The 12,829-nt window shown below is 39.0% G+C and overlaps 10 pseudogenes; all 10 read right to left on the minus strand.

Moving 5' to 3' along the window:
• Nucleotides 1–1,895: 1,895 nt before the first annotated feature.
• LOC127964940 (uncharacterized) lies at nucleotides 1,896–2,014 on the minus strand (annotated as a pseudogene).
• Nucleotides 2,015–2,381: 367 nt separating this feature from the next.
• Nucleotides 2,382–2,500, minus strand: LOC127963366 (uncharacterized; annotated as a pseudogene).
• A 1,125-nt stretch (nucleotides 2,501–3,625) lies between these two features.
• LOC127962638 (uncharacterized) lies at nucleotides 3,626–3,744 on the minus strand (annotated as a pseudogene).
• A 1,120-nt stretch (nucleotides 3,745–4,864) lies between these two features.
• On the minus strand, nucleotides 4,865–4,983 carry LOC127962643 (uncharacterized; annotated as a pseudogene).
• A 1,120-nt stretch (nucleotides 4,984–6,103) lies between these two features.
• LOC127961212 (uncharacterized) lies at nucleotides 6,104–6,222 on the minus strand (annotated as a pseudogene).
• A 1,269-nt stretch (nucleotides 6,223–7,491) lies between these two features.
• LOC127963963 (uncharacterized) lies at nucleotides 7,492–7,610 on the minus strand (annotated as a pseudogene).
• A 369-nt stretch (nucleotides 7,611–7,979) lies between these two features.
• On the minus strand, nucleotides 7,980–8,098 carry LOC127958494 (uncharacterized; annotated as a pseudogene).
• Nucleotides 8,099–9,508: 1,410 nt separating this feature from the next.
• On the minus strand, nucleotides 9,509–9,627 carry LOC127964052 (uncharacterized; annotated as a pseudogene).
• A 1,260-nt stretch (nucleotides 9,628–10,887) lies between these two features.
• LOC127964943 (uncharacterized) lies at nucleotides 10,888–11,006 on the minus strand (annotated as a pseudogene).
• Nucleotides 11,007–11,376: 370 nt separating this feature from the next.
• Nucleotides 11,377–11,495, minus strand: LOC127958500 (uncharacterized; annotated as a pseudogene).
• Between the last annotated feature and the right edge of the window lie 1,334 nt (nucleotides 11,496–12,829).

The raw sequence follows: 12,829 nt of genomic DNA on the forward strand, positions 1-12,829 counted from the left end.
TCCCGGCCGTCTTCCATCCAAGTACTAACCAGGCAAAACCTGCTATTATTCAGAGATCGGGCATTGACTTTTTTTTTTTTTTTCAAGATTATTATATAATTTGTGAAAAATTTCCAAAAATCTTAAAGCAACTGGTATTACCAGGGTGTCTCCCATCCAATTACTAACCAGGCCCATACCTGCTAAGATTCAGATATGGGGCATTGACTCCTTTCTTTTTTTCTTGCAAGATTATTATATAATTTGTGAAAAATTTCCAAAAATCTTAAAGCAACTGGTATTACCAGGGGGTCTGCCATCCAATTACTAACCAGGCCGAAACCTGCTTAGTTTCCGAGCTCAGACATGATCTGGCATAGCCAGGGTGGAATGGCCATAAGCGAAGACTACTGCAAAGAGAGAGCTATTTAAAGATCAGCCAATCTAATCGCCGGTACATTATACAGGACCAAACCTGCTTAGCTTCCGAGAGCAGACGAGATCAGGCATAGCCAGGTTGTTACGGTCGCAAGCGAAGGATACTGCAAAGAGAAGACTATTTAAAGATCAGCCAATCAAATCGCCCATACATTATATAAGTAGGAATGAAAATCCAAAAGCTTACAGCACATGGTATTCCGAGGCGGTCTCCCATCCAAGCACTAACCAGGCCAATACCTGCTAAGATTAAGAGATCGGGCATTGGCTCTTTTTTTTAAGATTATTATATAATTAGTAATAAATTTCCAATAATATTAGAGCACCTGGTATTCCGAGGCGGTCTCCCATCCAGACACTAAACAGGTCCATGACTGCTAAGATTCAAAGAATGGGCATTGACTGTTTTTTTTTTCAAGATTATTATATAATTAGTACAAATTTCCAAAAATATTACAGCAACTGGTATTCCGAGGCGGTCTCCCATCCAAGCACTAAACAGGTCCATACCTCCTAAGATTCAAAGATTGGGCATTTACTCTTTTTTTTTTTTTTGCAAGATTATTATGTAATTAGTAAAAATTGCCAAAAATATTACAGCAACTGGTATTTCCCGGCCGTCTTCCATCCAAGTACTAACCAGGCAAAACCTGCTATTATTCAGAGATCGGGCATTGACTTTTTTTTTTTTTCAAGATTATTATATAATTTGTGAAAAATTTCCAAAAATCTTAAAGCAACTGGTATTACCAGGGTGTCTCCCATCCAATTACTAACCAGGCCCATACCTGCTAAGATTCAGATATGGGGCATTGACTCCTTTCTTTTTTTCTTGCAAGATTATTATATAATTTGTGAAAAAATTCCAAAAATCTTAAAGCAACTGGTATTACCAGGGGGTCTGCCATCCAATTACTAACCAGGCCGAAACCTGCTTAGTTTCCGAGCTCAGACATGATCTGGCATAGCCAGGGTGGAATGGCCATAAGCGAAGACTGCTGCAAAGAGAGAGCTATTTAAAGATCAGCCAATCTAATCGCCGGTACATTATACAGGACCAAACCTGCTTAGCTTCCGAGAGCAGACGAGATCAGGCATAGCCAGGTTGTTACGGTCGCAAGCGAAGGATACTGCAAAGAGAAGACTATTTAAAGATCAGCCAATCAAATCGCCCATACATTATATAAGTAGGAATGACAATCCAAAAGCTTACAGCACCTGGTATTCCGAGGCGGTCTCCCATCCAAGCACTAACCAGGCCAATACCTGCTAAGATTAAGAGATCGGGCATTGGCTCTTTTTTTTTAAGATTATTATATAATTAGTAATACATTTCCAATAATATTAGAGCACCTGGTATTACCAGGGGGTCTCCCATCCAAACACTACACAGGTCAATGACTGCTAAGATTCAAAGAATGGGCATTCACTCTTTTTTTTTTCAAGATTATTATATAATTTGTGAAAAATTTACAAAAATCTTAAAGCAACTGGTATTACCAGGGGGTCTCCCATCCAATTACTAACCAGGCCCAAACCTGCTTAGCTTCCGAGCTCAGACATGATCTGGCATAGCCAGGGTGGTATGGCCATAAGCGAAGACTGCTGCAAAGAGAGAGCTATTTAAAGATCAGTCAATCTAATCGCCGGTACATTATATAAGTAGGAAAGAAAACCCTAAAGCTTAAAGCACCTGTTATTCCCAGGCGGTCTCCCATCCAAGCACTAACCAGGCCAATACCTGCTAAGATTAAGAGATCGGGCATTGACTCTTTTTTTTTTTTTTTTTTTTAAGATTATTATATAATTAGTAATAAATTTCCAATAATATTAGAGCACCTGGTATTCCGAGGCGGTCTCCCATCCAGACACTAAACAGGTCCATGACTGCTAAGATTCAAAGAATGGGCATTGACTCTTTTTTTTTTCAAGATTATTATATAATTTGTGAAAAATTTACAAAAATCTTAGAGCAACTGGTATTACTAGGGGGTCTCCCATCCAATTACTAACCAGGCCCAAACCTGCTTTGCTTCCGAGCTCAGACATGATCTGGCATAGCCAGGGTGGTATGGCCATAAGCAAAGACTGCTGCAAAGAGAGAGCTATTTAAAGATCAGCCAATCTAATCGCCGGTACATTATATAAGTAGGAAAGAAAACCCTAAAGCTTAAAGCACCTGGTATTCCCAGGCGGTCTCCCATCCAAGCACTAACCAGGCCAATACCTGCTAAGATTAAGAGATCGGGCATTGACTCTTTTTTTTTTTTTTTTTTTTTTTTTTTAAAGATTATTATATAATTAGTAATGAATTTCCAATAATATTAGAGCACCTGGTTTTCCGAGGCGGTCTCCCATCCAAACACTAAACAGGTCCATAGCTGCTAAGATTCAAAGATTGGGCATTGACTCTTTTTGTTTCAAGATAATTATATAATTAGTACAAATTTCCAAAAATATTACAGCAACTGGTATTCCGAGGCGGTCTCCCATCCAAGCACTAAACAGGTCCATACCTCCTAAGATTCAAAGATTGGGCATTTACTCTTTTTTTTTTTTTTTGTTGCAAGATTATTATATAATTTGTGAAAAATTTCCAAAAATCTTAAAGCAACTGGTATTACCAGGGGGTCTGCCATCCAATTACTAACCAGGCCGAAACCTGCTTAGTTTCCGAGCTCAGACATGATCTGGCATAGCCAGGGTGGAATGGCCATAAGCGAAGACTGCTGCAAAGAGAGAGCTATTTAAAGATCAGCCAATCTAATCGCCGGTACATTATACAGGACCAAACCTGCTTAGCTTCCGAGAGCAGACGAGATCAGGCATAGCCAGGTTGTTACGGTCGCAAGCGAAGGATACTGCAAAGAGAAGACTATTTAAAGATCAGCCAATCAAATCGCCCATACATTATATAAGTAGGAATGAAAATCCAAAAGCTTACAGCACCTGGTATTCCGAGGCGGTCTCCCATCCAAGCACTAACCAGGCCAATACCTGCTAAGATTAAGAGATCGGGCATTGGCTCTTTTTTTTAAGATTATTATATAATTAGTAATAAATTTCCAATAATATTAGAGCACCTGGTATTACCAGGGGGTCTCCCATCCAAACACTACACAGGTCAATGACTGCTAAGATTCAAAGAATGGGCATTCACTCTTTTTTTTTTCAAGATTATTATATAATTTGTGAAAAATTTACAAAAATCTTAAAGCAACTGGTATTACCAGGGGGTCTCCCATCCAATTACTAACCAGGCCCAAACGTGCTTAGCTTCCGAGCTCAGACATGATCTGGCATAGCCAGGGTGGTATGGCCATAAGCGAAGACTGCTGCAAAGAGAGAGCTATTTAAAGATCAGTCAATCTAATCGCCGGTACATTATATAAGTAGGAAAGAAAACCCTAAAGCTTAAAGCACCTGGTATTCCCAGGCGGTCTCCCATCCAAGCACTAACCAGGCCAATACCTGCTAAGATTAAGAGATCGGGCATTGACTCTTTTTTTTTTTTTTTTTTTTTTTTAAGATTATTATATAATTAGTAATAAATTTCCAATAATATTAGAGCACCTGGTATTCCGAGGCGGTCTCCCATCCAGACACTAAACAGGTCCATGACTGCTAAGATTCAAAGAATGGGCATTGACTCTTTTTTTTTTCAAGATTATTATATAATTTGTGAAAAATTTACAAAAATCTTAGAGCAACTGGTATTACCAGGGTGTCTCCCATCCAATTACTAACCAGGCCCATACCTGCTAAGATTCAGATATGGGGCATTGACTCCTTTCTTTTTTTCTTGCAAGATTATTATATAATTTGTGAAAAATTTCCAAAAATCTTAAAGCAACTGGTATTACCAGGGGGTCTGCCATCCAATTACTAACCAGGCCGAAACCTGCTTAGTTTCCGAGCTCAGACATGATCTGGCATAGCCAGGGTGGAATGGCCATAAGCGAAGACTGCTGCAAAGAGAGAGCTATTTAAAGATCAGCCAATCTAATCGCCGGTACATTATACAGGACCAAACCTGCTTAGCTTCCGAGAGCAGACGAGATCAGGCATAGCCAGGTTGTTACGGTCGCAAGCGAAGGATACTGCAAAGAGAAGACTATTTAAAGATCAGCCAATCAAATCGCCCATACATTATATAAGTAGGAATGAAAATCCAAAAGCTTACAGCACCTGGTATTCCGAGGCGGTCTCCCATCCAAGCACTAACCAGGCCAATACCTGCTAAGATTAAGAGATCGGGCATTGGCTCTTTTTTTTAAGATTATTATATAATTAGTAATAAATTTCCAATAATATTAGAGCACCTGGTATTACCAGGGGGTCTCCCATCCAAACACTACACAGGTCAATGACTGCTAAGATTCAAAGAATGGGCATTCACTCTTTTTTTTTTCAAGATTATTATATAATTTGTGAAAAATTTACAAAAATCTTAAAGCAACTGGTATTACCAGGGGGTCTCCCATCCAATTACTAACCAGGCCCAAACGTGCTTAGCTTCCGAGCTCAGACATGATCTGGCATAGCCAGGGTGGTATGGCCATAAGCGAAGACTGCTGCAAAGAGAGAGCTATTTAAAGATCAGTCAATCTAATCGCCGGTACATTATATAAGTAGGAAAGAAAACCCTAAAGCTTAAAGCACCTGGTATTCCCAGGCGGTCTCCCATCCAAGCACTAACCAGGCCAATACCTGCTAAGATTAAGAGATCGGGCATTGACTCTTTTTTTTTTTTTTTTTTTTTTTTAAGATTATTATATAATTAGTAATAAATTTCCAATAATATTAGAGCACCTGGTATTCCGAGGCGGTCTCCCATCCAGACACTAAACAGGTCCATGACTGCTAAGATTCAAAGAATGGGCATTGACTCTTTTTTTTTTCAAGATTATTATATAATTTGTGAAAAATTTACAAAAATCTTAGAGCAACTGGTATTACCAGGGTGTCTCCCATCCAATTACTAACCAGGCCCATACCTGCTAAGATTCAGATATGGGGCATTGACTCCTTTCTTTTTTTCTTGCAAGATTATTATATAATTTGTGAAAAATTTCCAAAAATCTTAAAGCAACTGGTATTACCAGGGGGTCTGCCATCCAATTACTAACCAGGCCGAAACCTGCTTAGTTTCCGAGCTCAGACATGATCTGGCATAGCCAGGGTGGAATGGCCATAAGCGAAGACTGCTGCAAAGAGAGAGCTATTTAAAGATCAGCCAATCTAATCGCCGGTACATTATACAGGACCAAACCTGCTTAGCTTCCGAGAGCAGACGAGATCAGGCATAGCCAGGTTGTTACGGTCGCAAGCGAAGGATACTGCAAAGAGAAGACTATTTAAAGATCAGCCAATCAAATCGCCCATACATTATATAAGTAGGAATGAAAATCCAAAAGCTTACAGCACCTGGTATTCCGAGGCGGTCTCCCATCCAAGCACTAACCAGGCCAATACCTGCTAAGATTAAGAGATCGGGCATTGGCTCTTTTTTTTAAGATTATTATATAATTAGTAATAAATTTCCAATAATATTAGAGCACCTGGTATTCCGAGGCGGTCTCCCATCCAGACACTAAACAGGTCCATGACTGCTAAGATTCAAAGAATGGGCATTGACTCTTTTTTTTTTCAAGATTATTATATAATTTGTGAAAAATTTACAAAAATCTTAGAGCAACTGGTATTACCAGGGGGTCTCCCATCCAATTACTAACCAGGCCCAAACCTGCTTAGCTTCTGAGCTCAGACATGATCTGGCATAGCCAGGGTGGTATGGCCATAAGCAAAGACTGCTGCAAAGAGAGAGCTATTTAAAGATCAGCCAATCTAATCGCCGGTACATTATATAAGTAGGAAAGAAAACCCTAAAGCTTAAAGCACCTGGTATTCCCAGGCGGTCTCCCATCCAAGCACTAACCAGGCCAATACCTGCTAAGATTAAGAGATCGGGCATAGACTCTTTTTTTTTTTTTTTTTTTTTTTTTTTAAAGATTATTATATAATTAGTAATGAATTTCCAATAATATTAGAGCACCTGGTTTTCCGAGGCGGTCTCCCATCCAAACACTAAACAGGTCCATAGCTGCTAAGATTCAAAGATTGGGCATTGACTCTTTTTGTTTCAAGATAATTATATAATTAGTACAAATTTCCAAAAATATTACAGCAACTGGTATTCCGAGGCGGTCTCCCATCCAAGCACTAAACAGGTCCATACCTTCTAAGATTCAAAGATTGGGCATTTACTCTTTTTTTTTTTTTTTTTGCAAGATTATTATATAATTTGTGAAAAATTTCCAAAAATCTTAAAGCAACTGGTATTACCAGGGTGTCTCCCATCCAATTACTAACCAGGCCCATACCTGCTAAGATTCAGATATGGGGCATTGACTCCTTTCTTTTTTTCTTGCAAGATTATTATATAATTTGTAAAAAAATTCCAAAAATCTTAAAGCAACTGGTATTACCAGGGGGTCTGCCATCCAATTACTAACCAGGCCGAAACCTGCTTAGTTTCCGAGCTCAGACATGATCTGGCATAGCCAGGGTGGAATGGCCATAAGCGAAGACTGTTGCAAAGAGAGAGCTATTTAAAGATCAGCCAATCTAATCGCCGGTACATTATACAGGACCAAACCTGCTTAGCTTCCGAGAGCAGACGAGATCAGGCATAGCCAGGTTGTTACGGTCGCAAGCGAAGGATACTGCAAAGAGAAGACTATTTAAAGATCAGCCAATCAAATCGCCCATACATTATATAAGTAGGAATGAAAATCCAAAAGCTTACAGCACCTGGTATTCCGAGGCGGTCTCCCATCCAAGCACTAACCAGGCCAATACCTGCTAAGATTAAGAGATCGGGCATTGGCTCTTTTTTTTTAAGATTATTATATAATTAGTAATACATTTCCAATAATATTAGAGCACCTGGTATTACCAGGGGGTCTCCCATCCAAACACTACACAGGTCAATGACTGCTAAGATTCAAAGAATGGGCATTCACTCTTTTTTTTTTTCAAGATTATTATATAATTTGTGAAAAATTTACAAAAATCTTAAAGCAACTGGTATTACCAGGGGGTCTCCCATCCAATTACTAACCAGGCCGAAACCTGCTTAGCTTCCGAGCTCAGACATGATCTGGCATAGCCAGGGTGGTATGGCCATAAGCGAAGACTGCTGCAAACAGAGAGCTATTTAAAGATCAGTCAATCTAATCGCCGGTACATTATATAAGTAGGAAAGAAAACCCTAAAGCTTAAAGCACCTGTTATTCCCAGGCGGTCTCCCATCCAAGCACTAACCAGGCCAATACCTGCTAAGATTAAGAGATCGGGCATTGACTCTTTTTTTTTTTTTTTTTTTTTTTAGATTATTATATAATTAGTAATAAATTTCCAATAATATTAGAGCACCTGGTATTCCGAGGCGGTCTCCCATCCAGACACTAAACAGGTCCATGACTGCTAAAATTCAAAGAATGGGCATTGACTCTTTTTTTTTTCAAGATTATTATATAATTTGTGAAAAATTTACAAAAATCTTAGAGCAACTGGTATTACCAGGGGGTCTCCCATCCAATTACTAACCAGGCCCAAACCTGCTTAGCTTCCGAGCTCAGACATGATCTGGCATAGCCAGGGTGGTATGGCCATAAGCAAAGACTGCTGCAAAGAGAGAGCTATTTAAAGATCAGCCAATCTAATCGCCGGTACATTATATAAGTAGGAAAGAAAACCCTAAAGCTTAAAGCACCTGGTATTCCCAGGCGGTCTCCCATCCAAGCACTAACCAGGCCAATACCTGCTAAGATTAAGAGATCGGGCATTGACTCTTTTTTTTTTTTTTTTTTTTTTTTTTTTTTTTAAGATTATTATATAATTAGTAATGAATTTCCAATAATATTAGAGCACCTGGTTTTCCGAGGCGGTCTCCCATCCAAACACTAAACAGGTCCATAGCTGCTAAGATTCAAAGATTGGGCATTGACTCTTTTTGTTTCAAGATAATTATATAATTAGTACAAATTTCCAAAAATATTACAGCAACTGGTATTCCGAGGCGGTCTCCCATCCAAGCACTAAACAGGTCCATACCTCCTAAGATTCAAAGATTGGGCATTTACTCTTTTTTTTTTTTTTTGTTGCAAGATTATTATGTAATTAGTAAAAATTGCCAAAAATATTACAGCAACTGGTATTTCCCGGCCGTCTTCCATCCAAGTACTAACCAGGCAAAACCTGCTATTATTCAGAGATCGGGCATTGACTTTTTTTTTTTTTTCAAGATTATTATATAATTTGTGAAAAATTTCCAAAAATCTTAAAGCAACTGGTATTACCAGGGTGTCTCCCATCCAATTACTAACCAGGCCCATACCTGCTAAGATTCAGATATGGGGCATTGACTCCTTTCTTTTTTTCTTGCAAGATTATTATATAATTTGTGAAAAAATTCCAAAAATCTTAAAGCAACTGGTATTACCAGGGGGTCTGCCATCCAATTACTAACCAGGCCGAAACCTGCTTAGTTTCCGAGCTCAGACATGATCTGGCATAGCCAGGGTAGAATGGCCATAAGCGAAGACTGCTGCAAAGAGAGAGCTATTTAAAGATCAGCCAATCTAATCGCCGGTACATTATACAGGACCAAACCTGCTTAGCTTCCGAGAGCAGACGAGATCAGGCATAGCCAGGTTGTTACGGTCGCAAGCGAAGGATACTGCAAAGAGAAGACTATTTAAAGATCAGCCAATCAAATCGCCCATACATTATATAAGTAGGAATGAAAATCCAAAAGCTTACAGCACCTGGTATTCCGAGGCGGTCTCCCATCCAAGCACTAACCAGGCCAATACCTGCTAAGATTAAGAGATCGGGCATTGGCTCTTTTTTTTTAAGATTATTATATAATTAGTAATAAATTTCCAATAATATTAGAGCACCTGGTATTCCGAGGCGGTCTCCCATCCAGACACTAAACAGGTCCATGACTGCTAAGATTCAAAGAATGGGCATTGACTCTTTTTTTTTTCAAGATTATTATATAATTTGTGAAAAATTTACAAAAATCTTAGAGAAACTGGTATTACCACGGGGTCTCCCATCCAATTACTAACCAGGCCCAAACCTGCTTAGCTTCCGAGCTCAGACATGATCTGGCATAGCCAGGGTGGTATGGCCATAAGCAAAGACTGCTGCAAAGAGAGAGCTATTTAAAGATCAGCCAATCTAATCGCCGGTACATTATATAAGTAGGAAAGAAAACCCTAAAGCTTAAAGCACCTGGTATTCCCAGGCGGTCTCCCATCCAAGCACTAACCAGGCCAATACCTGCTAAGATTAAGAGATCGGGCATTGACTCTTTTTTTTTTTTTTTTTTAAAGATTATTATATAATTAGTAATGAATTTCCAATAATATTAGAGCACCTGGTTTTCCGAGGCGGTCTCCCATCCAAACACTAAACAGGTCCATAGCTGCTAAGATTCAAAGATTGGGCATTGACTCTTTTTGTTTCAAGATAATTATATAATTAGTACAAATTTCCAAAAATATTACAGCAACTGGTATTCCGAGGCGGTCTCCCATCCAAGCACTAAACAGGTCCATACCTTCTAAGATTCAAAGATTGGGCATTTACTCTTTTTTTTTTTTTTTTTTGCAAGATTATTATATAATTTGTGAAAAATTTCCAAAAATCTTAAAGCAACTGGTATTACCAGGGTGTCTCCCATCCAATTACTAACCAGGCCCATACCTGCTAAGATTCAGATATGGGGCATTGACTCCTTTCTTTTTTTCTTGCAAGATTATTATATAATTTGTAAAAAAATTCCAAAAATCTTAAAGCAACTGGTATTACCAGGGGGTCTGCCATCCAATTACTAACCAGGCCGAAACCTGCTTAGTTTCCGAGCTCAGACATGATCTGGCATAGCCAGGGTGGAATGGCCATAAGCGAAGACTGTTGCAAAGAGAGAGCTATTTAAAGATCAGCCAATCTAATCGCCGGTACATTATACAGGACCAAACCTGCTTAGCTTCCGAGAGCAGACGAGATCAGGCATAGCCAGGTTGTTACGGTCGCAAGCGAAGGATACTGCAAAGAGAAGACTATTTAAAGATCAGCCAATCAAATCGCCCATACATTATATAAGTAGGAATGAAAATCCAAAAGCTTACAGCACCTGGTATTCCGAGGCGGTCTCCCATCCAAGCACTAACCAGGCCAATACCTGCTAAGATTAAGAGATCGGGCATTGGCTCTTTTTTTTTAAGATTATTATATAATTAGTAATACATTTCCAATAATATTAGAGCACCTGGTATTACCAGGGGGTCTCCCATCCAAACACTACACAGGTCAATGACTGCTAAGATTCAAAGAATGGGCATTCACTCTTTTTTTTTTCAAGATTATTATATAATTTGTGAAAAATTTACAAAAATCTTAAAGCAACTGGTATTACCAGGGGGTCTCCCATCCAATTACTAACCAGGCCCAAACCTGCTTAGCTTCCGAGCTCAGACATGATCTGGCATAGCCAGGGTGGTATGGCCATAAGCGAAGACTGCTGCAAAGAGAGAGCTATTTAAAGATCAGTCAATCTAATCGCCGGTACATTATATAAGTAGGAAAGAAAACCCTAAAGCTTAAAGCACCTGTTATTCCCAGGCGGTCTCCCATCCAAGCACTAACCAGGCCAATACCTGCTAAGATTAAGAGATCGGGCATTGACTCTTTTTTTTTTTTTTTTTTTTTTTTAGATTATTATATAATTAGTAATAAATTTCCAATAATATTAGAGCACCTGGTATTCCGAGGCGGTCTCCCATCCAGACACTAAACAGGTCCATGACTGCTAAGATTCAAAGAATGGGCATTGACTCTTTTTTTTTTCAAGATTATTATATAATTTGTGAAAAATTTACAAAAATCTTAGAGCAACTGGTATTACCAGGGGGTCTCCCATCCAATTACTAACCAGGCCCAAACCTGCTTAGCTTCCGAGCTCAGACATGATCTGGCATAGCCAGGGTGGTATGGCCATAAGCAAAGACTGCTGCAAAGAGAGAGCTATTTAAAGATCAGCCAATCTAATCGCCGGTACATTATATAAGTAGGAAAGAAAACCCTAAAGCTTAAAGCACCTGGTATTCCCAGGCGGTCTCCCATCCAAGCACTAACCAGGCCAATACCTGCTAAGATTAAGAGATCGGGCATTGACTCTTTTTTTTTTTTTTTTTTTTTTTTTTTTAAAGATTATTATATAATTAGTAATGAATTTCCAATAATATTAGAGCACCTGGTTTTCCGAGGCGGTCTCCCATCCAAACACTAAACAGGTCCATAGCTGCTAAGATTCAAAGATTGGGCATTGACTCTTTTTGTTTCAAGATAATTATATAATTAGTACAAATTTCCAAAAATATTACAGCAACTGGTATTCCGAGGCGGTCTCCCATCCAAGCACTAAACAGGTCCATACCTCCTAAGATTCAAAGATTGGGCATTTACTCTTTTTTTTTTTTTTTTGTTGCAAGATTATTATGTAATTAGTAAAAATTGCCAAAAATATTACAGCAACTGGTATTTCCCGGCCGTCTTCCATCCAAGTACTAACCAGGCAAAACCTGCTATTATTCAGAGATCGGGCATTGACTTTTTTTTTTTTTTCAAGATTATTATATAATTTGTGAAAAATTTCCAAAAATCTTAAAGCAACTGGTATTACCAGGGTGTCTCCCATCCAATTACTAACCAGGCCCATACCTGCTAAGATTCAGATATGGGGCATTGACTCCTTTCTTTTTTTCTTGCAAGATTATTATATAATTTGTGAAAAAATTCCAAAAATCTTAAAGCAACTGGTATTACCAGGGGGTCTGCCATCCAATTACTAACCAGGCCGAAACCTGCTTAGTTTCCGAGCTCAGACATGATCTGGCATAGCCAGGGTAGAATGGCCATAAGCGAAGACTGCTGCAAAGAGAGAGCTATTTAAAGATCAGCCAATCTAATCGCCGGTACATTATACAGGACCAAACCTGCTTAGCTTCCGAGAGCAGACGAGATCAGGCATAGCCAGGTTGTTACGGTCGCAAGCGAAGGATACTGCAAAGAGAAGACTATTTAAAGATCAGCCAATCAAATCGCCCATACATTATATAAGTAGGAATGAAAATCCAAAAGCTTACAGCACCTGGTATTCCGAGGCGGTCTCCCATCCAAGCACTAACCAGGCCAATACCTGCTAAGATTAAGAGATCGGGCATTGGCTCTTTTTTTTTAAGATTATTATATAATTAGTAATAAATTTCCAATAATATTAGAGCACCTGGTATTCCGAGGCGGTCTCCCATCCAGACACTAAACAGGTCCATGACTG

This window comes from Carassius gibelio, chromosome A3 (genome assembly GCF_023724105.1).
Source record: "Carassius gibelio isolate Cgi1373 ecotype wild population from Czech Republic chromosome A3, carGib1.2-hapl.c, whole genome shotgun sequence".
Lineage (NCBI taxonomy): Eukaryota > Metazoa > Chordata > Actinopteri > Cypriniformes > Cyprinidae > Carassius > Carassius gibelio.